The sequence below is a fragment of the Bubalus bubalis genome, chromosome X (genome assembly GCF_019923935.1).
Source record: "Bubalus bubalis isolate 160015118507 breed Murrah chromosome X, NDDB_SH_1, whole genome shotgun sequence".
Taxonomy (NCBI): domain Eukaryota; kingdom Metazoa; phylum Chordata; class Mammalia; order Artiodactyla; family Bovidae; genus Bubalus; species Bubalus bubalis.
Window position 1 is genome coordinate 40553150 of NC_059181.1, and position 26670 is coordinate 40579819.

At 42.6% G+C, this 26670-nt stretch overlaps 2 long non-coding RNA genes across 6 annotated transcripts in view; one reads left to right on the forward strand and one right to left on the reverse strand.

The window, feature by feature from the left end:
• Positions 1-1153: 1153 nt before the first annotated feature.
• On the reverse strand, positions 1154-24137 carry LOC112582121. 5 transcript variants are annotated; one of them, XR_006548842.1, is made up of 4 exons: positions 23649-23790; positions 23327-23440; positions 22007-22141; positions 8290-8678 (listed from the first exon to the last, which is right to left on the reverse strand). It is a non-coding gene; the product is annotated as an uncharacterized LOC112582121 (long non-coding RNA). The 5 variants fall into 5 exon arrangements; XR_003106700.2 differs by lacking the exons at positions 8290-8678; positions 22007-22141 and adding an exon at positions 1154-1416; XR_006548841.1 differs by lacking the exon at positions 22007-22141 and having other exon boundaries at positions 8297-8678.
• The window catches only part of LOC123332013, a 44839-nt gene continuing 42305 nt past the window's right edge, over positions 24137-26670 (forward strand). The window contains exon 1 of the long non-coding RNA XR_006548843.2: positions 24137-25141. This is a non-coding gene — a long non-coding RNA (uncharacterized LOC123332013). The remainder of the gene's footprint in view (positions 25142-26670) is intronic.

Consider the following 26670-nt stretch of genomic DNA (forward strand, 5'->3'; position numbering starts at 1 on the left):
ATTTCTCCTGGCCATCTTGATTCCTCTTGGTGACTTCCATTTCTTGTTTTCATTGTTGATTATTTTCTCCTCTGTTTCCCCTACCTATATCTGACTAGGTTGTCTTTAGAGTAATTCCAGAAGTAAGATTATTTTGACATAGTATGTTTAATTGTGTTGTGGAAGAATATTTCTTGTGGAAATGTTTTTTAGAGAAAACAGTATAGGTCAACACATTTACTTCAAGGAGGTGTCTCAAGACTTAAACAGAATTATATGACTTAGCAATTCTGTCTAGGAAAAGAATTTAGAGTTTAGGCTTGTGTGCGAATATGCATTAGTATTATTCACAACCCCAAAAAGAAAGTGTTAGTCATTCAGTTGTATCTGATTCTTTGTGACACTATGGACTGTAGCCTGCCAGGCTCCTCTGTCCATGGGGTTTGCCAGGCGATACTGGAGTGGGTAGCCATTTTCTTCTCCAGGGGATCTTTCTGATCCAGGGATTGAACCTGAGTCTCCTGCATTGACAGGTGGATTCTTTACCACTGAGCCACTTGGGAAGCCCGTGTGTGTGTGTGTGTGTGTAATTTTAGTTGAGGTATAATTGTATATTTCAGGTATACAATTGTGGTTCATAATTTTTAAAGGTTCTATTCCGTTTACAGTTATAAAATATTGGCTATTTTCCCTTTGTTGTACAATATACCCTTGTATATTTATTTCATACATATTTGTTCCTCTTAGTCTGCTACCCCTATTTTGTCCTCCGTTCCCTCTCCCCATTGGTAACCACTAGCTTGTTCTCTGTATCTGTGAGTTTGTTTCTTTTTTTTTGTTATATTCACTGGTTTGTTTTATTTTTTAGACTCTTAAGTGGTATCATACAGTATTTGTCTTTCTCTGAATTATTTCACTAATGTCCTCCAGGTCCCTCTGTGTTGTTGCAAATGGCAAATTTTCATTCTTTTTTATGGCTGCATGGTATTTCATTGTTTATATATACACATCTTCTTTACCCAGTCATCTGTTGATAGACACTTAGGTTGCTCTCCTATCTTGGCAGTTGTAAATAATGCTTGAACATTGAGGTGCATGTATCTTTTTGAATTAGTGCTAAAACTTATTTTTAAGTCGAGAATTCAGAATATCCAGCTAATGGGAGATTATCTAATACTTTTTACATGGAACACTCCTATTTATTTATCCTAGGATCATACTTCTCTTTTGGAACATGTCCATGGTACAAGTGTATCTATGAAATGCCACATTTTGTGGAGAACATTCATGCAAGAATATTAAGGAGTCCAGTTGCTAGTCATGGCAGTATGGGTATTTTGGATCAACCCTCCTGCTGAAGATTACCATAAAACTGCAAGTATAAATTTCATGTAGGCCTTCCTGTTCTGAGCCAGTAAGCATCTTCTGGAAGGGTACCTGTTAGGGAGAGACGAGTAAGTAAGTTAGTAACTGCCTGTTCCAAAATGGCAATATTCAGCTAATCCCAAACTTGGAAGAAACCTTACACCTTTTCAGTTTCATCTTAAAACTCATTATTTTGAGAGTACTTTGGAGTCTTATTTCAATATTCATTATCAGCATGCTTGGGATTTAATTACCATAATGTTCCAGAATTTTAATAACACTTAAAAATTTAATGGCAGTTTTTGTCAAGGAACTGTGTCCTTGGAATGTGCTGTGGTGTCTTCCTGTAGACATTCTTTAGTTGGCATACACTTAGGCAGAGCTTCTCTTTCACAAGGGGCCCCGAAGCTGCCAAGTGCAATTCATGCTCCTGTTTAGTCTGTGGATTTCAAAGAGACCTACAGTGTTAACAGTTTATTTTATAAGAGGACCTGTGGGATAAATTTATCTCAGGTATCAGTGTGACAAACAGGCTTTGCTTCTAAAAAACATGTTTTTCTCTTCTGAACAGTGTGATAACTACATGATTTCACTCTCCACCCGCCCCCCCAACCCCACCCTCAAGGTCTGTGGCATTTACCCCTAGTTGGATCTTCACCTACTCATTTTTTCTTTTCTGACTTTTTTCATTTTCTTGCATGGACATGTATAAGTTGCCTCCAAATTCAGAGTTAAAGTATAAATCTATAAAATGAAACTTCACACTATTTTTTGTTTTGGTTTCTTACCAAACAAGGAATATCCTGAGATGGGAATTTGGATTTAAGGATGATGATAAAAATTATTTTGTTTTAATTAAAGTCATTTCTAAAATCTGGCAGCACAGCAACTCAAGTAATCTTATTCATTTCTTGCTTAGGACTTTGTTGTTGTTCAGTTGCTTAGTTGTGCCGTGACTCTCTGTTACCCCATGGACTGCAGTATGCCAGGGTTCCCTGTCCTTCATTACCTGCTTAGGACTTGAAAGTGTCACTCCCTCAGTCATGTCTGACTCTTTGCGACCCCATGGATTGTAGCCACCTAGGCTCCTCTGCACATAGAATTCTCCAGGCAAGAATACTGGAGTGGGTTACCATTTCCTTCTCTAGGGGATCTTCCCAACCCAGGGATCAAACCCGCATCTCTATGTCTCCTGCATTGGCAGGCGGGTTCTTTACCACTAATGCCACCTGGGCTGAGAATCTACTAGGGGAGATCAAACAACTAGTGAGATTTGTTTTGAATGGTAATGTCAATAAGTTAGACATAGCTACAGGGTTACTATGTTTTCATCAAGCAGCCAAAATAGAAGTGTGTAGCACTAGAAGATAAGGCTGTGTTTTGATAATAGATCTACTTAAAAGCTTAAGAAAGGAACTAGCATCATCCCTGGCCTTATTGTGCTTTTTCTCCTCTCACGTGCTTTCTATTACTTTCTAGTAGAGGAAGTATGGAGAGCTCTTGTTTAAGGACCAGTCTTCTGTTTGTGCCTTTCTCATCTATTTCTCGGAGAAGGCAATGGCACCCCACTCCAGTACTCTTGCCTGGAAAATCCCATGGATGGAGGAGCCTGGTAGGCTGCAGTCCATGGCGTCGCTAAGAGTCGGACACAACTGAGCAACTTCACTTTCACTTTTCACTTTCATGCATTGGAGAAGGAATAGCAACCCACTCCAGTGTTCTTGGCTGGAGAATCCCAGGGACGGGGGAGCCTGGTGGGCTGCCGTCTATGGGGTCGCACAGAGTCGGACACGACTGAAGTGACTTAGCAGCTTAGCAGCATCTATTTCTGCCTTTTTCAAAAACCTAGCACTCTCATCTTTTTTTTTTGCTTTTTAATATTTATTTATTTGGCTGCACGGGGTTTTAGTCGCAGCATATATGATCTAGTTCCCTGACCAGGGATTGAACCCAGGCCCCCTGCATTGGGAGCAAGGAGTCTTAACCACTGGACCACCAGGGGATCCCCTCTCTCATCTATTAATGCATTATCCATAATGCCCTGTCTCCCGGATTCTCTATTTTTTAATTAATTATTTTCGGCTGTGCTGGGTCTCTGTTGCTGTGCAGGCTTTTCTCTAGTTGCAGTGAGCTGGGGCTACTCTCTAGTTGCAGCCTGCAGGCTTCTCATTGCGGTGGCTGCTCTTGTTGCAGAGCATGGGCTCTAGTGCCCCGGCTCAGTAGCTGTGGCTCTCAGGCTCAGTGCACAAGTTCAGTAGCTGTGGCCCATGGCCTTAGTTGCTCCACAGCATGTGGGATCTTCCTGGATGAGGGATCGAACCTGTGTCTCCTGCATTGGCAGGCAGATTCTTTAACATTATTCCAGCATCACAGTTGATGGGGAAACACCAGAAGAGTTCACAATTATTTAATGTAGTACTGGAGATACTAATTGAAGCATATATTTTCCACATTTTTTCCTATTTTTTCCCTACTCCAACATGTTATCAAAGAATTCCTCTTATGTTTTCTTCTTTTTTAAAAAACTATTTTATTTATTTTTAGCTGCATTGGGTTTTAGTTGCAGCAGGCTGGCTCTTTGTTTTGACACTCTGGCTTCTGTAGCTGCAGCTCTTGGGCTTAGTTGCCCTGGGGCATGTGGGATCTTAGTTCCCCATTCAGGGATTGAACCCACGTCCGCTGCATTGGAAGGCAGGTTCTTAACCACTGGACCACCATGGAAGTCCCTGTTTTCTTCTTTTATAATAGTTACATGTCTATTTTTATGGCTATGTCTTATGGTTATATTTTATATATTAATTTTTTAATCCATTTGGAGTTCATCTTGTTGTATGATAATGGTGTATAGATCCAACATTTTGTACTTTTTGACCCAGTTACCATCTACTGAAATATCTGTCTTTTCTACGCTGTATTAGTTAGGGTAGGGTTAAAATGTCGTAACAAAGAGGCTCTGAAATGCAATGACTTAAACAAGGTAGTAATGATTTCTCTTACCTACCAGTTCAGAATTCATGTTCATAGGTCAGTAGGTGACTCTGTTGCCCTCAGTCATTCGGATTGAAGTTCCTTCCATTTTATTCCTCTGCCTTTAGGGCAGTAGTTGTCAAAACATGGTCCCTACTCCAGCAGCATCAACATCACCTGGGAACTTGTTAGAAATACAAATTCTTGGGGCCCACCCCAGATCTGCTGACTCAGAAACAGTGGAGATGGGGTCCAGTGATCTGTGTTTTAACAAGCCCTCCAGGGGATTCTGATGCCCTTACGTGTGAGAACCCCTCATCTAGGGCATTGTCCTCATCTGTGTGGTTCAAATAAAGCTGCATTATAGATAAGCTGAAAAAAGACAAAGAACCCAGAGGAGGCACACTAACCAATATGTTCATGCGTCAGTACAGAAGTGGCACACATCATTTACTCATGCCATTTTGGCAAAATCTTCATCACATGGCCACATCTAACCACAAGGAAGATTGGGAATTGTAATTTAGCTGGGCACATTCTACTAGTAGAAAAGAAGGTGTGAATGTATTTGGGAGGGTACCTAACAGCCTCCAACAGAGTTAACAATTATCAGATACGAAACTCCCATTATACCAATGGACTTACTTCTGAAATTTTTCTATTGTGTTAACCCTGGCCTTTTATGTCATGTGCTAGACCCACATAGGTTTAATTGCTGAGGCTTTGTGATATGGTTTAATATCTTTAATATCTACTACTGCCTTCAATGTTCTTTTAGAGTTTAATTTTTCTCTTCTTGCTTATTTTTATTTTCTATAGTTTAATTTTTATTGGAGTATAGATGCTTCTTGCTTATTATTTTTTTTTTAAATGACAGTTTAGGTCTAAATATTTGTTAGGTTTTTTTGAAATGAAGATCTTATACATTTCATGTGATGTTTATTTTTAGGTATTTTATGTTATTATTTGTCACTGTTATAAATGGAGGAAGGAATTCTTTGGAAGGAATGATGCTAAAGCTGAAACTCCAGTACTTTGGCCACCTCATGCGAAGAGTTGACTCATTGGAAAAGACTCTGATGCTGGGAGGGATTGGGGGCAAGAGGAGAAGGGGACGACAGAGGATGAGATGGCTGGATGGCATCACTGACTCGATGGATGTGAGTCTCGGTGAACTCCGGGAGTTGGTGATGGACAGGGAGGCCTGGCATGCTGCGATTCATGGGGTTGCAAAGAGTCGGACACGACTGAGCGACTGATCTGATCTGATCTGATAAATGGAGTATCTTCTTCCGCTATATTTCCTAGCTGCTAAAATCTTGGTCCAAGATAACTTCCTTTCTCACCAGAACTATTCTAACAGCCTCCTTAACTGGTCTCCCTGCCTCCTTTATGGTTTCTAATACTCTACCTGATTAGGTTCCTCCAAACTTCCCAACCACTCTGCTCCTATTAATATCATACCAACATTCCAACCCCTAACCATGCCAACATCATCCTTTCGGCTAGATCCTCCTTTCTTCTCATGGCTGTCTCCTCCTCATTCAGGTCTTAACTCAAATGCTGCCTCTTCGGAGAGACCTACCCTGACATTGCTGCTGCTGCTGCTAAGTCGCTTCAGTCGTGTCCGACTCTGTGCGACCCCATAGACGGCAGCCCACCAGGCTCCCCCGTCCCTGGGATTCTCCAGCCAAGAACACTGGAGTGTGTTGCCATTTCCTTCTCCAATGCATGAGTGTGAAAAGTGAAAGTGAAGTCGCTCAGTCGTGTCCGACCCTCAGTGATCCCATGGACTGCAGCCTACCAGGCTCCTCCGTCCATGGGATTTTCCAGGCAAGAGTACTGGAGTGGGGTGCCATTGCCTTCTCTGCTGACATTGCTAGCTAACTAATTAAAGTTCCACGCAAGCCCTAAAGGAGAGATGTGCAATCTCGGACAGGACCCTGGGCCAGTCTCTTGTCTAGGAAAGGTGCGGCAGGAGCCGCTGAGGCTGATGACTCTTCTTCGGCTGCACTTCCAGCTAGTTCGGGACAGGGGGCTGTGCTTCCACTGTCTCCTGGTCACTAGATGCAGTACGTGCTCGCCAGATGCTTCCTGGTTACCGTGACACTCGTATATTGAGGGCCATCCTCCCCTACTGCCTTCCCTCCATGCAAGGATCTATAGCATGAAACCACTTTTACTTTCTAAAACTAAGATGTCTCTTTATATGCGAGAGAAGACCACCCCACTAACTGTGACCTTTAGCAAGTACCTTAACCTCTGAATCACAGCTTCTTTAGCGTGAAGTAGGAATAACAGTACCTGCCCTTATACTTTTTTGTGATAATTAAGGGGACAATGTATGTAAAGTGTCATATTATGATTCCACGATATCAGTGGATATCTCATAGTAAACAGTCACAACTGTCACAAAAAAATAAAACCCCACCCCCAAAGCCCCCATCCTTCTTCTACTCTCCCAGGGTAGAAAGCTCAGAATCACCCTGACAACTTACTTCACTACCTCTCTCCACCAGCTGGTCACCCAAAGCTGCCTCATCGTTTCTGAACACTGCTCACGTTTGTGGTCCCTTCCCTTCCTTGCTGCCTTCAGCTCAGACCACAGAAACAGCTGTCTTTCTGCCTCCATCCTCTCCCCATCGGTGACACATCCCTCTCCACTCTCCTCACTAACAGAACTCCAATTTGGCTCAGGATGGATGTACTTCTCTAAGAATATTTGGCTCCTCAGCCTCCCTTGCAGCTTGAATCACCTTATCCCCCAGTTCTGGTCAATGAGATGTAGGTAGAAAGTCCCTGAGCTGAGAACCCCTTCCCCAACAAAACCTCATGAGAAGACTTTTGGCTCTATTTTTTTTCCTCTCCTAGAACTTGGAGCATAACACCCAGAGAGGCAGGAACTCTTCTGCAACCAGGAGGACAAAAATATATGCTGACAATGGTGGAGTGGAAGATGAGCCGGCCTGTATTCTAGATGACCCGGTGAGGCCAGGGCCCCAGCCTGAGCTGTCTTTCTCTGGACCTCTTTTTACATAAGAAACATAAATCCCTGTGTATCTCATTCTCCATCCTTTGGGCTGCTATGTTTGTAAGTCTTCGGCAGGTTTAATTTTTTTCTGAATAAAAAATTGAGACATAAAAGAACTTGTATGCTAGTGGAAAAGGGCACATCCAATGATCTCTCATGACACAAATATTTTCCATCATAGGAGATATTATTTACATGACCCTTCTGCAAATATTATAAAGTTCCTGGTTTTAAAACTCTAGCTGTATATTTTTTAAAAAGACAACACACATATACACACTCCTCCCAGGGATATGGAGAGCAATGATACTGTGTCATCATTGTTCCACTAGGACAGAGGTGAGCCTGCTACATGGAAAAACCAATAGCAAGTCATCCACAGCCAATGACTTTGTGATAATGACCATCACTCTTGTTTTAAGGGCTTCCCTGGTGGCTCAGATGATAAAGATAAAATTCTCTCTTTGAGTCATTGACCTTGCTAGTTCTTGTAAGCACCCTGATATTAGGAATTGCAGTAGTTTTTCTTTTTGTTTTAAGTGTGACAATGGTGATGCAGTTATTTTTGCGAGGGGCTCCTTACCTTTTAGAGATACATTTTTAACAATGAAATGATGTCTGGGATTTGTTTCAAAATATTCAAAGGGGAAAGTGGGTCAGGGTATAGATTAAGCAATATTGGCCATGAGGTGATAGTTGTTGAAGTTGGGTGATGGGTAAGACTTAAAAAAAAAAAGTCCCTGGACTTCCCTAGTGGTCCAGTGGTTAAGAATTCGCCTGCCAATGCAGTGGTCACAGGTTCAATCCCTGGTCTGGGAAAATCCCATATGCTGAGGGGTAACTAAGCCCACTGGGCTTCCCTTGTGGCTTACCTGGTAAAGAATCTGCCTGCAGTGCGGGAGACCTAGGTTCGATCTCTAGTTTGGGAAGGTCACCTGGAGAAGGGAACAGCTACCCACTCCAGTATTCTGGTCTGGAGAATTCCATAGTCCATGGGGTCACAAAGAGTCGGACACTACTGAGCAACTTTCACTTTCAACTAAGCCTGTGAGCCACAACTCCAGTGGGTCCCTGTTGCCCTCATGAAAACCCAGATTCCTAATGTGTTGACATCGCATGGCTCTTGCTTCATCTTTCCTATCTCTTTTTAAAGTTTTTTTCATCATCCCCTCCACTCCAGTCACACTGAACCATCTTTATTTTTCTGATCCTGCCGGGTCTTTGTCTCACTTCCTGCCTTTTGTACATGCTGTTCTGTGAGAAACACTTCTTCTTCCCCTTCCTCTGGCTAATTTACATCCTCCAAATCTCTTTAGTGATTGGATCCATCTGGGGTCTGAAAAAAAAAACAAACCCAGAAGCACACTTGGCAACATGAAAACAATTTACATACAGTAAGACTGACTTCTTTAGGGGTGTACAGCTCTGAGTTCTAACATGTGTAGAGACCTGTGTAACCACCACAATCAGGATACAGAAAAGTCTCATCATCCTGAAATGCTCCCAACAGATATTATTTTATAAGTCATACCCTCCCCTCACCCTTAACCCCCCAGCAACCCCTGATCTGTTCTCTAGTACTATTGTTTTGTCTTTTCTAGAATGGTATATAAATGAAACCATAGAGTATATAACCTTTAGAAACTCGCTTCTTTCACTCAGCGCACCTTAGAGATGTGATCATATTATTGCATGCATTAACAGATCATTCCTTTCCTTTTATTGCTGAGCAAATATTTTGTTGTATGGATGTACCACAGTTCTTTTCTCCATTCACATGTTGAAAGGCATTTGCATGGTCTCCAGGTTTTGGTGATTATGAATAATACTGATATAAACATTCCTATACAACTTCTTCTGCAAAAATAAGTTCTATGTTTCTACAGGTAAATGTCTACAAGTCAGATTGATGGGTCATGTGATAGGTACACATTTAATTTATGAGACTGTCAAACTGTTTTCCGTAGTGGCTATATCACTGTGAACTCCCATCTGAGAGTAGCTGCCCTTCCATGTCATTGCATGACTAGCGCTTGCTGTTGTCAGTATGTTTTTTTTTTAAATTTTAGCCATTCTTTCCCTATACATTTTAAATTTTCATCTCTTTATTTTAAAAAATTATTTTGTTGAAGTATAGTTGATGTACAATGTGCTAATTTCTACTGTACAGCACAGTGACTCAGTTATACATATGTATACATTCTTTTTTATATTCTTTTTCATTATGGGTTATCACAGGATATTGAATATACTTCCCTGTGTTATACAGTAGGACCTTGTTGTTTATCCATTCTATATGTAATGTGTTTTAGCTATTTTAATACTATGTATCTCCTGGTGCTTTTGTTTTCCTTTTCCCTAATTGCTAATGATGTTGACCATCTAGTCATGTGCCTATTTACCATATATATTTTTTCTGTTTGTTTAAATCTTTTGCTTGTTTCAAAAACTGGTTTGTTTTCTTATTGTTGAGTGAGTTGGTGATGGACAGGGAGGCCTGGCATGCTGCGATTCATGGGGTCACAAAGAGTCAGACACGACTGAGCAACTGAACTGAACTGAAGAGTTATTGATTTATTCTGGATAGAAGTCCTTTGTTGGATATGTGCATTACAGATATTTTCTCTGCAGTCTGTAACTTGCTTTTCATTCTCTTTAAAAAAATTTAATAACACTTTTTTTTTTATTGTGGGGAAAATACACATAAACATAACATTAGTCATCTTGACTGTTTTTAGGTGAGTTCACTGGTTCGCTGTAAAGAATAATATTGTATAGGAACCTGGAATGTTAGGTCCGTGAATCAAGGCAAATTGGAAGTGGTCAAACAGGAGATGACAAGAATGAACATTGACATTTTAGGAATCACTGAAATAAAATGGACTGGAATGGGTGAATTTAACTCAGATGACCATTATATCGACTACTGTGGGCAGGAATCCCTTAGAAGAAATGGAGTAGCCCTCATAGTCAACAAAAGAGTCTGAAATGCAGTACTTGGGTGCAATCTCAAAAACGACAGAATGATCTCTGTTCATTTCCAAGGTGAACCATTCAATATCACAGTAATCCAAGTCTATGCCCCAACCAGTAATGCTGAAGAAGCTGAAGTTGAATGGTTCTGTGAAGACCTACAAGACCTTCTAGAACTAACACCCAAAAAAGATGTCCTTCTCATTGTAGGGGACTGGAATGCAAAAGTAGCAAGTCAAGAGATACCTGGAGTTAACAGGCAAATTTGGCCTTGGAGTACAGAATGAAACGGCAAAGGCTAATAGAGTTCTGCCAAGAGAACGCACCGGTCATAGCAAACACCCTCTTCCAGCAACACAAGAGAAGACTCTACACATGGGCATCATCAGATGGTCAATACCAAAATCAGATTGATTATATTCTTATATTCTTTGCAGCCGAAGATGGAGAAGCTCTATACAGTCAGCAAAAACAAGACCAGGAGCTGACTGTGGTTCAGATCATGAACTCCTTATTGCCAAATTCAGACTTAAATTGAAGAAAGTAGGGAAACCACTAGACCATTCCGGTATGACCTAAATCAAATCCCTTCCAATTATACAGTGGGAGTGATTCAAGGGATTAGATCTCATAGAGTGCCTGAAGAACTATGGATGGTGGTTCATGACATTGTACAGGAGGCAGTGATCAAGACCATCTCCAAGAAAAAGAAATGCAAAAAGGCAAAATGGTTGTCTGAGGAGGCCTTACAAATAGCTGAGAAAAGAAGAGAAACTAAAGGCAAAGGAGAAAAGGAAAGATATACCCATTTGAATGCAGAGTTTCAAAGAATAGCAAGGAGAGATAAGAAAGCCTTCCTCAGTGATCAATGTAAAGAAATAGAGGAAAATAATAGAATGGGAAAGACTAGCGATCTCTTCAAGAAAATTAGAGATTCCAAGGTAACATTTCACGCAAAGATGGGCACAATAAAGGACAGAAATGGTATGGACCTAACAGAAACAGAAGATATTAAGAAGAGGTGGCAAGAATATACAGAACTATACAAAAAAGATCTTCATGACCCAGATAACCATGATGGAGTGATCACTCACATCAGCCAGACATCCTGGAATGTAAAGTGGGCCTTAGGAAGCATCATTACGAACAAAGCTAGTGGAGGTGATGGAATTCCAGTTGAGCTATTTCAAATCCTGAAAGATGATGCCATTAAAGTGCTGCATTCAATATGCCAGCAAATTTGGAAAACTCATCAGTGGCCACAGGACTGGAAAAGGTCAGTTTTCATTCCAATCCCAAAGAAAGGCAATGCCAAAGAATGCTCAAACTATCACACAATTGCACTCATCAAACACACTAGCAGAGTAATGCTCAAAATGCTCCAAGCCAGGCTTCAACAGTACGTGAACCGTGAACTTCCAGATGTTCAAGTTGGATTTAGAAAAGGCGGAGGAACCAGAGATCAAATTGGCAGCATCTGTTGGATCATCGAAAAAGCAAGAGAGTTCCAGAAAAACATATACTTCTGCTTTATTGACTACACCAAAGCCTTTGACCGTGTGGATCACAACAAACTGTGGAAAATTCTTAAAGAAATGGGAATACCAGACCACCTTACCTGCCTCCTGAGAAATCTGTATGCAGGTCAGGAAGCAACAGTTAGAACTGGACATGGAACAACAGACTGGTTCCAAATCGGGAAAGGAATACAGCAAGGCTGTATATTATCACCCTGCTTATTTAACTTATATGCAGAGTACATCATGTGAAATGCCGGGCTGGATAAAGCACAAGCTGGAATCAAGATTGCTGGGAGAAATATCAATAAACTCAGATGATAATAAATAATGCAGATGATACCACCCTTATGGCAGAAAACGAAGAACTAAAGAGCCCCTTGATGAAAGTGGAAGAGGAGAGTGAGAAAGTTGGCTTAAAACTCAACATTCAGAAAACTAAGATCATGGCATCCAGTCCCATCACTTCATGGCAAATAGATGGAGAAACAATGGAAACAGTGACAGACTTTATTTTGGGGGAGCTCCAAAATCACTGCAGATGGTGACTGCAGCCATGAAATTAAAAGACGCTTGCTCCTTGGTAAAAAAGCTATGAACAACCTAGACAGCATATTAAAAAGCAGAGACATTACTTTGCCAACAAAGGTCTGTCTAGTCAAAGCTATGGTTTTTCCAGTGGTCATGTATGGATGTGAGAGTTGGACTATAAAGAAAGCTGAACACCAAAGAATTGATGCTTTTGAACTGTGGTGTTGGAGAAGACTCTTAAGAGTCCCTTGGACTAGGGCTTCCCTGATGGCTCAGCTGGTAAAGAGTCCCTTGGACAGCAAGGAGATCCAACCAGTCCATCCTAAAGGAAATCAGTCCTGAATATTTATTGGAAGGACTGATGCTGAAGCTGAAACTCCAATACTTTGGCCACCTGATGCGAAGAACTGACTCATTTGAAAAGACCCTGATGCTGGGAAAGAGTGAAGCCAGGAACAGAAGGGGGACGACAGAGGATGAGATAGTTGGATAGCATCACCGACTCAATGGACATGAGTTTGAGCAAGTTCTGGGAGTTGGTGATGGACAGGGTAGCCTGGTGTGCTGCAGTCCATGAGGTCGCAAAGAATCGGACGCGACTGAGCGACTGAACTGAACTGAACTGGTATTAAGTTCATTCATGTTGTTGTGCAGCCATCACCACCATGCATCTCCTGAAATGTTCATCTTGCAAAACAAACTGTACCTTACAGTAACTTTCCATTTCCCCCTCCCCCAACCACTGTTCTACTTTCTGTCTCTACAGATTTCACTATTCCGGGTTCCTCACATAAGTGGAATCATACAGTATTTGGCCTTCTATGATTGACTACTCTCTTTTTGGTTACTATATTCATGGAATATCTTTCTCCATCCTTTCACTTTCAGTCTATTTGTATGCCTAGATCTAAAGTGAGTCTCTTGCAGATAGCAAATAGTTGGGTCATTTTAAGAAATCTATCCTGTAAATTTCTGTCTTTTTATTGTAGAGTTTAATCCATCTACACTAAAAAATCACTTACATTTAATGTAGTTATTGATACATTAGATTTAGAACTACCATGTTATTATTTTGTTTTCTGTTTTTCCCCATGCCTTTTTATTCCCCTGTTTTTCCTTTTCTGCCTTCTTTTGGGTTATGGGAATATTTTTAAACATTTCAGTTTAATTTATTAATTGGATTTTTTTTTTACTATATTTCATTGTGTAGGTTTTTATTTATGTATTTGGTTGCACCAGGTCTTAGTTGTGGAATGTGGGGTCTAGTTCCCTGACCAGGGGTCAGACCTTGGCGTCTTAGCCAGTGGACTACCAGGGAAGTCCCCCACTATATAGTTTTTAAATGGTTGCTCTAGGGATATGTACATATACATAAATTTTCACTAATATTTTACTACTCCAAAAGGAGTGTAGAAACCTTACCATCATATAAGACCATTTACTCTTTTTTACCTTTTAGTTATTGTATGTATTACATCTATGTACATTAAAACTCCTGTAGGAAGCGCTACAATTTTTGCATTCAACTGTCATATGTATTTTAAAGAACTTAGGAGGAAAAACTCTATCATATTTACTCAGATACTTACCATTTCTATTTCTTTTCCTTCATTTGTAAAATTTCATATTTCCTTCTGGTATCATTTACTTTTTGTCTAAAGAACTTCCTTTTAGAGTAGGACTCACAGTGGCATATTCTCTTAGCTTTTCTTCATCTGAAAATGTCTTTATTTTGCCTACATTCTGAAAGGTATTTTCACAAGATATAGAATTCTGGGTTGACAAATTTTTTAGCACTTAAAAATGTTATTTTTAAACTTCTGGCCTTATGGTTTCTGATGAGAAATATTTAGTCATTTGAATCATTATTCCTTTGTATGCAATGAATTGTTTTTCTTTGCTTTAATTGTTTTTCTTTGCTTTTCAGAAGTTTGGTTATGTGTCTGGGATTGATTTCTTTGAGTTTATAATTTTTTTTTTCAATCGTTTTGAATCTTTATGCTCATGTCTTCCTTCAAATTTGGGAAATTTTCCAATATTATTTCTTCATCTATTTTTTTGCGTCATGCTTCTTCTCGTTTCCACCTCAGACTCCAATGACATGAATCTTACACCTTTGGTCGAATCCTGGATGTTGGTTCGTTGTTTTTTTTAAGTAATTAACTTTATTTTTTGGCTGTGTAGCGTCTTGGTTTCAGTGCACAGGCTCAGTAGTTGTGGCACACTGGCTCAGTTGCCCCGAGGCATGTGGGATCTTAGTTCCCCAACCAGGGATGGAACCTGAGTCCTCTGCATTGGAAGGTGGATTCTTAACTACTGGACCATCAGGGAAGTCCTTGTTCACTTAAAAAAAAACTTTTTCCCTCTGTTGTTCAGATCAGATAATTTCTGTTGATGTATCTTCAAGGTCGCTGAGTCTTCTCTGTTGTCTCCATTTTTATTGAGCGCATCCAGCAAATTTGTATTTCTTATTTCAGTTATTCTAATTTTTAAGTTCTAAAATTTCTTCTACTTGGTTTATTTTTGTAGCTTCTATTTTTTTTCTACTGACACTTTTTATAATTCCAAGAGTATTTGCTCATACTCCTTGGAGCATGATTATAATATCTGTTTTAGAGTGTTTCCTGATATTTCCAACACCTTGGGCACCTTAGGGTTGGTATATATGGATTGTCTTTTCCCTTGTGAGTTATTGTGATTTTCTTGGTTCTTCATATGCCAAGGCATGTTATATCCTGGACATTTGACTATTATGTTATCAGACAGTGAGTCTTGCTTAGATTCTATGGAAAATGTTGATTTTTTTGTTTGTTTCTTTCAGGTGGGTTTAGGCACCAAGTTCTGACCTCTCTTCTTTTGTAGGCTGTGGTTCCAATATCAGTTTAGTTTTGAAACATTTTGCAGGGCTATTCAGATCTTCTCCATGTGTGGGCCACCCAGGAGCCAATCTGCATGCTAGACTAGACAGTGTTGTGCTCCGTAGCTTAGCTGTCAAAATCTTAAGTATTGACTCTTTAGAGTCAAGGCCATATATCTGGAGCTTGGGCTTGAGTCCAGGACTTTATGCACAACTTTATGCGATCCCTTTCTCAAGTTCCCTTCTCTTTGCAATCACTCTATATTCCTCAGCTCCAAGAGGATCCCCATCCTGGTCCTATGGTTAGAAAGCCTGGGCCTTAGCCTCGTGGCTCTGCCATATAGCTCCTGTGACAGAGTTTGCTTTCTTTTAATTTTCATTTCATTTTTAATTTTAAAAAATATGTATTTATTTATGGCTGTGCTGGGTCTTCATTGCTGTGTATGGGCTTTCTCTAGCTGTAGAGAGTGGGGGCTACTGTCTAGTTTTGGTGTGTGGGTTTCTCATTGCAGTGGCTACTCTTGTTGCGGAGCACCGGCTCTGGGCACGTGGGCTCAGTAGTTGTAGGTCAAGGGCTCCAGAAGTTGTGGCACATGGGCTTAGTTGCTCTGTGGCATGTGGGATCTTCCCCAACCAGGGGCTGAATCGGTATCCCCTGCATTGCAAGGCTGATTCTTAACCACTGGACCACCAGGGAAGTCATCATTTCATTTTTTTGGCTGTGTGGCTTGTAGGGTCTCCTTGACCAGGGACCAAACTCATGCCATGGGCAGTGAAATCGAGGAATCCTAACCATTGGACTTCCCGGGAATTTCCTCCATCTGTTTTCAAGTCAAGCTGAAGGAGGACAAAACAATCAAAAAGCAACAGTGATTTCCTGAGGTTCTTTGTACCACAGTCCCTCTAGTTAGAATTCCTTTGGTTGGAGAGAAATTTTAGGTACCTGCTCAGCCACTGTTGCCGTTGCTGCTGCCATGGGACTGTAGCTTTGAAAGTGGGACTTGCTTGGGGTTTGGAGTTGGAGGAAAAAAAGGTATTTTTCCACTTTCTCTATCCTTTGGGGCTCCCCTTCCCATTCTATGAACCAGAAAGAGAACACTTATGTGAATATCTTTCACTCCACATCTGGTATACAATTCTGGGATTTGTACTGTCTTAATCCAGGCCAGGAGATATGGGAGGTAAAAAAAAAAGTCTAGGAATCTCACCACTGGATTGGCCATTCTTTGAGTTCTGATATATATCCCCAGTCTACCTGCTACCATTTTCTTTTCACAGTCCTCAAATAAGGTGCTTCATGCACTCGGCCCAGGATTTTCAGTTGCATTTAGTGAGAGAAGCAGGATTGAAAGTAATTCCTCCATCATCTTAACCAGAATCAGAACCTAAGTTTTTATTTTGAATTTGGATTTACAAAAATGTCACACAAAAAAGGACAAAGACTTTCTGCATATCCTTCACTCAGCTTCTCCTTGTTCTAACATCGTACATAAAAACCTGAACGAACTTTTTGGCCAACCCAATACAATGATCAAAACCAGGAATTTAAGCTCAGTGTGATGCTATTTAGTAAACTGTGAGCCTTAGCAACAGCAACAACAACAACAAAAAACCCAATTAAAAAATAAGCAGAGGAGCTGAGTAAACATTTTTCCCAAGATGACATACAGATGGCCAATAGGCACATGCAAAGATGTTCAACATCACTAATTATTAGGGAAATGCAAATCAAAACTACTGCATGTTTTCACTTGTATGTGGAGTCTAAAAAATAAAACAGGGCTTCCTTGTTGGCTCAGTGGTATAGAATCCACCTGCCAAAGCAGGAGACACGGGTTTGATCCCTCGTCTGAGACCTCACATGCAGCAAAGCAACTACGCCTGTGAGCCACGACTGTTGAGCCTGTGCTCTAGAGCCTGGGAATCGCAACTCCTGAGCCTACATGCCACAATTCCTGGAACCTGAGTGGCCTAGAACCTGTGCTCTGAAACAAGAGAAGCCACCGCAATGAAAGGCCGCTGCGCCACAACTGGAGATTAGCCCCCACTCACTGCAACTAGAGAAAAGAGCATGCAGTAATAAAGACCCAGCACAGCCAAAAAAAAAAAAAAGAATGGCTAAATAAAATAAATTTAAAAATTAAAAACAGAACAAATGAACAAACGTAACAAAACAGAAATAGAGTTATAGATACAGGGAAACAGATGGTTGCCAAAGGGGAGACGGTAGAGAGAGGAAGGAATTAGGTGAAGGAGATTAAGAAGTACAGACTTTCAGTTGTGAAATAAATGAGTCACAGGTATGAAATGCACAGTGTGGGGAAAATAACTATGTAATATTTTTGTATGGTGACATACGATAACTAGACTTACCATGGTAATCATCATTTGAAATATCAAATCACCATGTTGTGTAATAGGAACTAACAGTGTAGTAGATCAATTATATTTCAAAAACAAACAAACTTATAGAAAGAGAGATCACATTTGTGGTTGCCAGAAGCAGCAGGTAGAGTGGACGGGGAATTGGATGACAGTGGTCAAAAGGTACACACACACTACCAGTTATAAGTAAATACCTAGGGATGTAATGTACAACCTGATTAATATAATAATCAACACTCAGCCGTAAAAAAGATAAACTGTTAACCATTTATGACAACACTGGATGGATGTTGAGGGTATCCGGCTAAGTGAAATAAGTCAGATGGAGAAAGACACGTACTGTGTGATTTCACTTATTTGTGGAGTCCAAAAAACAAAAAAAGAAATGAACAAACAAACCAAACAAAAATAAACATGTAAATACAGAGAACCAAGGAGTGATTACCAGAGAGGAAGGGGAAGGGTTGGGGAAGGGCAAAATGGGTAAAGGGGATCACCTATAGGATGACACACGGAAGCTAAACTTTGGTGGTGAGCATACTGCAGTGTATACAGAAGTAGAAATGTTGCACACATGAAACTCATATAATGTTAGAAACCAATATTACCTCAATAAAAAATAAAGAACAATAGCAAAACAAAAATCTATGAAATTAATTCAAATTTCACCTTTTCAAAAAAACCAATATTCTTTTACTGTTTTAGGATCCAACCCAGGATTCCTCATTGCATTTAGTCCTTACATCTCAGTCTCCTCCAATCTCTGATGGTTCTTCAGTATTCCCTTGTCTTTCTTTGATGCCTCTGAAGTGTACTGGTCATGTATTTTGTGGAACATCTCTCCATTCAGGTTTGTCTGATGTTTTCTTGTGGTTAGATTGAGGTTATGCATTTTTAGCAAGAATCCACAGAAATGATGCTATGCTCCTCTCACCGTATCTGGGGATACAGGATATTAATGTATCTCGTTACTGATGATGTTAAGGTGGTTTGTGCTGTTTCTCCATTGAAATTTACTATTTCCTCCTTTGTTATTAATAAATATCTTGGAGAAGATAGTTTGAGACTATGTGCATGTCCTGTTTCCCTTCACACTTTTGCTCTCGGCTTTTAGCATCCATCAGTGGATCTTGCCCGCCACTGTTATTACTGTGTTGTGTGTTGTTTGTACTTCCCCTCATTCCTTTTACATTTATTAATTGGAATTCTCCTGCAAGGAAGAGCTGTCCCTTCTCCCTCATTTATTTATTGTTTTGCCCACACCACTTGGATTGTGGGGTCTTAGTTCTCCAACCAGGGATCACACCCGCACCCTCGACTGTGAAAGTGCAGAGTCCTAACCTCTGGACCACCAGGGAAGTCCCATTTATTCATTAATTCAGTTATTACTATTAGTATGGACTCCCAGGTATTTATTTTATTCTATAGTATATAATTCAATACTGTCATTATTTATTTTGTTCTTCAAATTGTTCTAACTTTGGCCATTAAGAGCTCTTTCAGGGGATGTCCCCGGTGGCCCCAGTGGTTGAATCCATGCTTCCATTGCAGGGGGTGCAAGTTTAATCCTTTGTCGTGAACTAAGATCTCATAAGCTGCATGGCCCGGCCAAAAAAAATAAATAACAGCGGGTGGGGGGAATAAAAGGTGGACTCCAGTGCCCTTTCAACATTCGTCCATCCTTTTGCAAGCACTTCCTTACTTTCTTGATGCAGAACTTTTGAGATTTTTTAAAAATTTACTTTTGTCTGAGCTGGGCCTTCATTGATGCACGTGGGCTTTCTCTAGTTACAGCGAGTGGGGACTACTCTTCCTTGCAGCGCGCCAGCTTCTCATTGCAGTGGCTTCTCTTGTTGAGGATCACAGGCTCTAGGGCATTCGGGCTTTAGTAGTTGTGGCACATGGGCTCAGAAGTTGTGCTGCACGGGCTTAGTTGCTCTGAGGCATGTGGAGTCTTCCCAGATCAGGGATAGAACCGAAGTCCCCTGCATTGGCAGGCAGATTCTTAACCACTGGACCAGCAGGGGAGTCAGAGATATATATTTTTAATTGAAGGGACCATTTGCAAAGGTGTTGGCAGGATGAAAGGAATTAACAGGGGACATTGAGGCACCCAGCAACTAGCAACAGCAGGAAGCCATTAACATCCATAGATCTGAAGGGGTAGGTGGAGGCAATGATGCTCTGGCAAGAGCTGAAGCCATGAAAAGGGGCCACTTGACAGAAGCCATGGCCACAAATGGTTCTGGAACTGCCAGAACTACAGTGGGGCATAAAACAAAGAAGAATGGAGACTCTAATTTCTTTTTTTTTTCCACCTCAATCTCCTGCCTGTTCTTCTGATGGGCTGGACCACCTAGAAGCCAGAGAGGCAAGGGAGCTTGGTTGCTGAAGTCTGTTAAAGGTTAGCTTCCAAGCACACAGAATGGATCTGGGGGCAAATGGAGAATAGCCATCACAAAATATCACTCCTTCCAAGAGTCCTTTCCTGACTGCCAAGCCTGGTCAGATGCCTACAGCCTCCTTGTCCGAGAACTATCCTGGCATATTGCTAGTTTCCCCCCATTGGTCTCTCTCCCTAGACAGTCAGAGAAGTGGAGTTGCCCTGTGACCCCTCTCAGGGATGGCCCTTGGTAGGCTCTCAGTATATGTTGTGGGAAAAGATGAGATCAGGGCGATGCAGGCCATAGATGGAATAGTCACAGGGACCACCACTCCCCCAGGATTCTACTCCTGAATCTGAAAAGTGAAAGTGAAAGTGAAAATGAAGTCGCTCAGTCGTGTCCAATCTTTGCCACCCTATGGACTGTAGCCCACCAGGCTCCTCCGTCCATGGGATTCTCCAGGCAAGAATACTGGAGTGGGTTGCCATTTCCTTCTCCAGGGGATCTTCCTGACCCAGGGATCGAACCCAAGTCTCCTGCATTGTGGGCAGTTTAACCTCTGAGCCACCAGGGAAGCTCCTGAATGTGGTCACCCTTTAACCCTTTGGAGGCTGAACACATACATCATGTAGTCTTCATGTCTCTGTGTCTTTTACATACTATTTGCTGTCCTTAGAATGCTGATTCTGACAGCTGGTAGGTGATATTAGATGAGCCAGATGATGATTGTTGTTGAAGTTGGGTGATAGGAATATAGGAGCTCATTGCACTAGTCTCTCAGTTTTTGTATGCCTGAGAATTCCCATAAAAATAGATTCTAAAAGCAGCATTTATGGGGCATATACTGCGTGCCAAAGCTTTTGCTTACAGATGCTGGGGACACAGTGGTGAACCAGCTAAGTGTGTGTGTGTGTGCTCAGTCACTCAGTTGTGTCCAACTCTTTGCCACCATAGCCCACCAGGCTCCTCTGTCCATGGGATTCTCCAGGCAAGAATACTGCAGTGGGTTGCTGTTTCCTCCTCCAGGGGATCTTCCTGACCTAGGGATCCAACCCTCATCTCCTGTGGCTCCTGCATTGGCAGGCCACTGCAATTCTTCACCACTAGCACCACCTGGGAAGCACCAGCTAATGGAAGAAAGGAGGCTATACAGCCGCTCCTCCTACTGGAAAACTCCTCTCTGCTCCATGTCTTGCCCTGGCCACGCTCAGGTGGCCTGCCTCCCACCCCATACCTGTCTCCTCCATAACTCTGACCCAGCACAGAAATGAACAGGATTTTCCTGGCTGAACTGTTGCCCGACCTTGTCCCCACCATTCATATGTTGAAACCCTAAACCCTCGATATGGTGCCATATGGAAATGGGGCCTTGTTGAACAAGCTTCACTGGTGTCCACTGATGTCAGCAGTAAGGATAGAGGCTAGACAAGTAAATCTACGCTGCTGGCACGAATACTGAGCTGCAGAATGGTGCTGGGGTGGTAGGTGACCGTTTTCTATGTGAAATCGATGTAAGGGGCTCATTTAAAGCTTTGTATGTTGAATTATTTTGGTGAAGAGAACGCTGCAGGATTGTCCTTTAGTAATCAACAATACATATCTACCCAAACTGAATATATACATTCTCTGACCTAGCAATTCCGCTCCTAGGTATAGACCCAATAGAAAGGCAAATGGTTGTCTACCCAAAGATAAAAATGTTCACAGCAGCACTCTGGAACAGCCCCCAACTAGAAACTACCCAAATACCTGCCACCAACATGGAACAGAGAAAGGGTGTGTCTTCACACAACTGAATACTATATAGTAACAAGAATGAACAAGCTATTGGTATCACATGGATGAGCCTCATCATATGGAGGGAAAAGACAAACAAGCATAAGAGTTCATACTGTATGATCTGTTTATATGAAGCTCAAAGGGAGACCAACGAATCCCTGATATTAGAAGTCAGGATAGTAGCTATACTTCACTAAAAAGTTTTAAAAATCCATGAAACCAATGGTTTACAAAGTACCTTTGCACATCTGTTGTCTTGTTTTTCTGTTCTTTCTCAGTCCAACAATACTTCTTTTCAGATATATGATTTATATGTAGCAAAGTGCAGAAATCCTAAGTGACCAGCTCAATGAATTCTGCCACATGTCTACACCTGGGTAGATGAAATTATAGAACACTGCAGCAGTCCTGAGAGTTCCCCTACATTATCTTCTTTTATCTTCATTGACAACCTCAGGCTAGCAAAGGAACATCAGCCTGAGACACGGAGACCTGCCAAGTGCCACTGCCTCCTTGGAGGCAGGACAGCACTGCCCTCAGGGCAGAGGGATGGCTGAGAGGCCCTCTATCTTGAGCTTGCATCATTAGCCAATGAATTAAATTCCTGAAACAGGAGGCTCTGTCCCCCTTTACATATAGCCAGGCAGGGAGTTGGGGTGGCAGGATGGGAGGCACTGTTTAGTTATTTTTTAACCTTGGTCATTTTCCAGAGCCATCTCCCAACCATCAACATTCTGGACGATGCCCTAGAGTCTGAGGGTTATCATCGCCAGGTGGGGGGACGCTAGTGCCAGACTAGAAACTGCCCCCTGGGGACAGAGTGGACTCCAACCCACCAAACTGTGTGGGCAGGGCACCTGGTAAGGAACAAGGCAGTTCCAGTCCACTGATGATGCTATGGAGTGAGGCCTGGAAAGTGCCTCCAGCCGAAGCTTCTGGAAGGTCAGTGTGGATGCATTCAGAGTCCAATTCTCACTGTCCCCCCAGCCTGGTCTGGGACTGGATGAAGTTGGAGGGCTGACCCTAGGCAAGCTCGAGGGAATAGAAGGTGCACCTTGGGGACTTCCCTGGTGGTCCAGTGGTTGGGAATTCACCTTGCAGTGCAGGGGTTGTGGGTTTGACCCCTGGTCAGGGCACTCAGATCCCACATGCCTCAGAGAGAGCACCGTGACTAGACAGAGTACGTGCACCTCAATGAAAGATCCCACATGATGCAACTGTGCTGCAGGCAATTAAGACCCAATGGAGCCAAATAAATATAAATAATTTCTTTTTTTAAAAAAAGGTGTACCACGAGCTCCCCCATGGATTTCTCCCTCCAGTTCAAAGCCCTTTCTTGAACGGCCTCTATCCCTAGGACACGGTGCTGGGGACACATCCCGAAAACCTGGGTGGCCTCATTTCCTCAAAACTCTGGGAAGTTTTTTTTCTTGGCCCTCTTAGAAGTCCTCTTGACTCTTCCAGTCACGAACAGAGCTCCCCTACCCCTTCCTGGGACTGGAACCCCATTCTGGAAAGGCAAGAAGACTGCCGAGCAGGCAGGGGGCAAAGGCCTCACCTGCTTCTCCCTCAGGGCAGAGTCCGGTTAGCTCTACTCTCACTGGCTTCTGCAGCTCCGCTCTCGCTGGCTTCTGCAAGTGGGAGGTTGAGGAGCTGGTGACTCATCCGATTTCTGGGAAGGAAAGGATCAGAGGTTCCGATGGGCTTATTTATTTATTTATGACTGAGATCTGGATCACGAGGCGACATGAGAACCATACAGAGGCTTGATAAAATTTAGCAGAGACTTGGGCAGCAGCCCGTGTGGAATCCATTCGTTTTTCTATTTAAAAAGGTGGGAGAGGGGAAAACCTTCATTCCAAAGCTGCAAATGAACTTACACCATCTGCTCCTCTCCCAGCCAAGGAATACAATTCCAGGAAGCAGGAGAAGGGAGGCTTGTCGGGGCTGATCCGTGATGGCTGTCAGCTGTGAACAGTTGTTTATCCTCAATGACTATTTCCACGTAGACTTCTAGCAGGGGTCTGCTGTTCTTGACATGGCAGAGAGGAAACATAACCTCTGATGCCGTGTACAGCAGTTCTCCACCCCCCACTTCCTCCACCATTTGACTGACATGCGGTGGCCTTGGCTGAGTCCTCCTTGGGACTCGGTAACAAACCCAGAGACAAAGAAAAGCCGGGTCTCGGCTGACTCTGACCCACCCCACAGGGAGCCTGCGCCGGCAAGGCAAGGAAACACCCTTCAGTTGTTCCAGGGACTAAGGTTTCACTTGGTTCAAAGAAACGTTCTTTGTGTTCTCAGGAACCATGCTTCTGAGTAACAGCTGTCAGAGTCCTACACAAATAGCTGCATGTGGATTTGCCACAGGATCCGGGGCGGTGGGCTTTGCTATGAATTCTAACCCTATGATTTCAGCACCTTTTCTCTCCATGTGTGTGGAGGGGAGAGGGGACTAGAATCATTTCTGGATAGGAAGTCATACAGGCAAAAAAAAAAAAACAAAAAAAAAACCCCGCAGAAACAAACAAAAAAGAGGACGCTTTACTTTGAGTACAAAGGAGCCACACCTCGGCCTGAAAGGTCCTTCAAGAGAGCTACGGAACTGGACAGCTAAAACCACATGCTGCCCAAGCCTCAGTGAGAGCGAGGTGAAACGGAAACTTCCTGTTTATTTTAGTCCTTTAAAGCTGTGGGGGCGGGGATTTAAACCAGGGCTGTAGCACGCCGAAGGAATCACAACTGCTAGATCAGTTTGGAAAATTGTGGCACCCCCTGGCCCACGGACCATGCCCTCCGGTTCCCACCTGAGGACTAGACAGAGGTAATAGCATAATCAAGCAAAGGAGTGAGCCGGGACTACCACCAGATGCTTTCAATTAGCCAATTTTAACCTTACAGCATCCTTCTTGGGGTGGGGGAGGGGAGCAGGGGTGAGGATGGAGAGCAAATGCCATCCTCGTTTTTTTTTTGTTTTTGTTTTTTGTTTTTACACAATAGAGGCCTGCCCCGGAGGCTAAATGACCCAGTAACACACAAACAGCAAAACAAAGGCTGAGTCAGGACCTGGCTGGGTCTCAGGCCTTACCCCCAGAGCAGCTACTTCCTCCTAAATATCTCTAAGCCCTCATTTCTTGGGCCTTTAGTTTTAGCACCTGGGCTGCCATGCTTTTGCTCCTGGTTATGCTGTTTCCATCACCTCCATCTGGGGATCTCTGTGGAAGTGAAACTGCGCACCGCAGATGGGACTTGAACCTACAATCTTTAGCTTAGGAAAGGGGTTTGAACCCCAAATCTTCCAGCTGAAACTGCATACCTCGTCTCAGGACTTAAAGAAGCTCAGGTTCTTTGAGTCTTGGCGAGAAAGAATTCGGTAAGAGGCAAACTGATAAGTAGATTTTCTGAGAGATACACACTCCACAGATAGCCCGTGGGCCGTCTCAGAAAGGGAGAGGCTGTGTGTGCTTGTCTGTGTGTGTGAGTGGTTAGTTTTTATGGGCTGGGTAATTTCATAAGCTAACAATGGGAGGATTGTTCTAACTATTTTGGGGAAGGGGCAGGGATTTCCAGGATTTGGCCCCCACCCACTTTTTGGCCTTTTGTGGTCCGCCTAGTAACTGTCATGGTGTCTGTGGTATGTCATTTGCTGCTACTGCTGCTAAGTCACTTCAGTCGTGTCCGACTCTGTGCAACCCCATAGACGGCAGCCCACCAGGCTCCCCCATCCCTGGGATTCTCAAGGCAAGAACACTGGAGTGGGTTGCCATTTCCTTCTCCAATGTATGAAAGTGAAAAGTGAAAGTGAAGTCTCTTAGTCGTGTCCGACTCTTAGCGACCCTATGGACTGTAGCCCACCAGGCTCCTCCGTCCATGGGATTTTCCAGGCAAGAGTACTGGAGTGGGGTGCCATTGCCTTCTCCAGGTTATGTCATTTAGCATATGCTAATATATTACGAGTGTGTAATAAGGCTCAAGGTCCACAGGAAGTCAAATCTTCTGCCCTCTTGGATCTAACCAGTTTTTGTGTATCCTCAACGGCATGTCATTCGTTTAGAGGTTGTGCCCAGCTCCATTCTATCCTGTCTCAGAAGGTCATTCACCCAGGGCCACCCAACACCTCAAAGTAGTCCCAGGTAATTCTTGGGATGGTAGACAAGCAGGGCTTCCAGAATTTAGCACCTCAAACTTTGTCATACCCATGGAATGTGTTAAAAATACATACGGCGAGGATGTGGAGAAACTAGAACCCTCATTTATTGTTGGTGCAGCTGCTGTGGAAAAGACTTCAGAGGTTCCTCAAAAAGTTAAACATAAGAGTTATCCCATGACCCAGCAATTCTAGTGTCTACCGCAGAGAAGTGAGAACTTATGTCCACATAAAAACTTGTACACAAATGTTCACAGCTGCATTATTCATAGTAGTCAAAAAGTGGAAACAGGCCAAATATCCAGCAAAAGATGCATGGAAACAAAATGTGGTCTATCCCTACAGTGGAATATCATTCAGCAATTAAAAGGGATGAAATACTGACACCTGCTACAACATAGATGAGCCTAGAAAACTTAATGCTGCTGCTGCTGCTGCTAAGTTGCTTCAGTCGTGTCCAACTCTGTGACACCATAGACGGCAGCCCACCAGGCTCCTCTGTCCCTGGGATTCTCCAGGCAAGAACACTGGAGTGGGTTGCCATTGCCTTCTCTGAACTTAATGCTAAGCAGTCACAAAGGACCACACATTGTATGATTTTGTTTAAAGGAAATTTCCAGAATAAATAAATCCATAGAGACCAGTGGATTAGTGGTTGCTAGGGGCTGGAGGAAGAGGGGAATGGGGAGTGACTGCTAATGGGTATGGAATTTCCTTTGGGGTGATGAAAATGTTCTAAAATTAGCCAGTGGTGA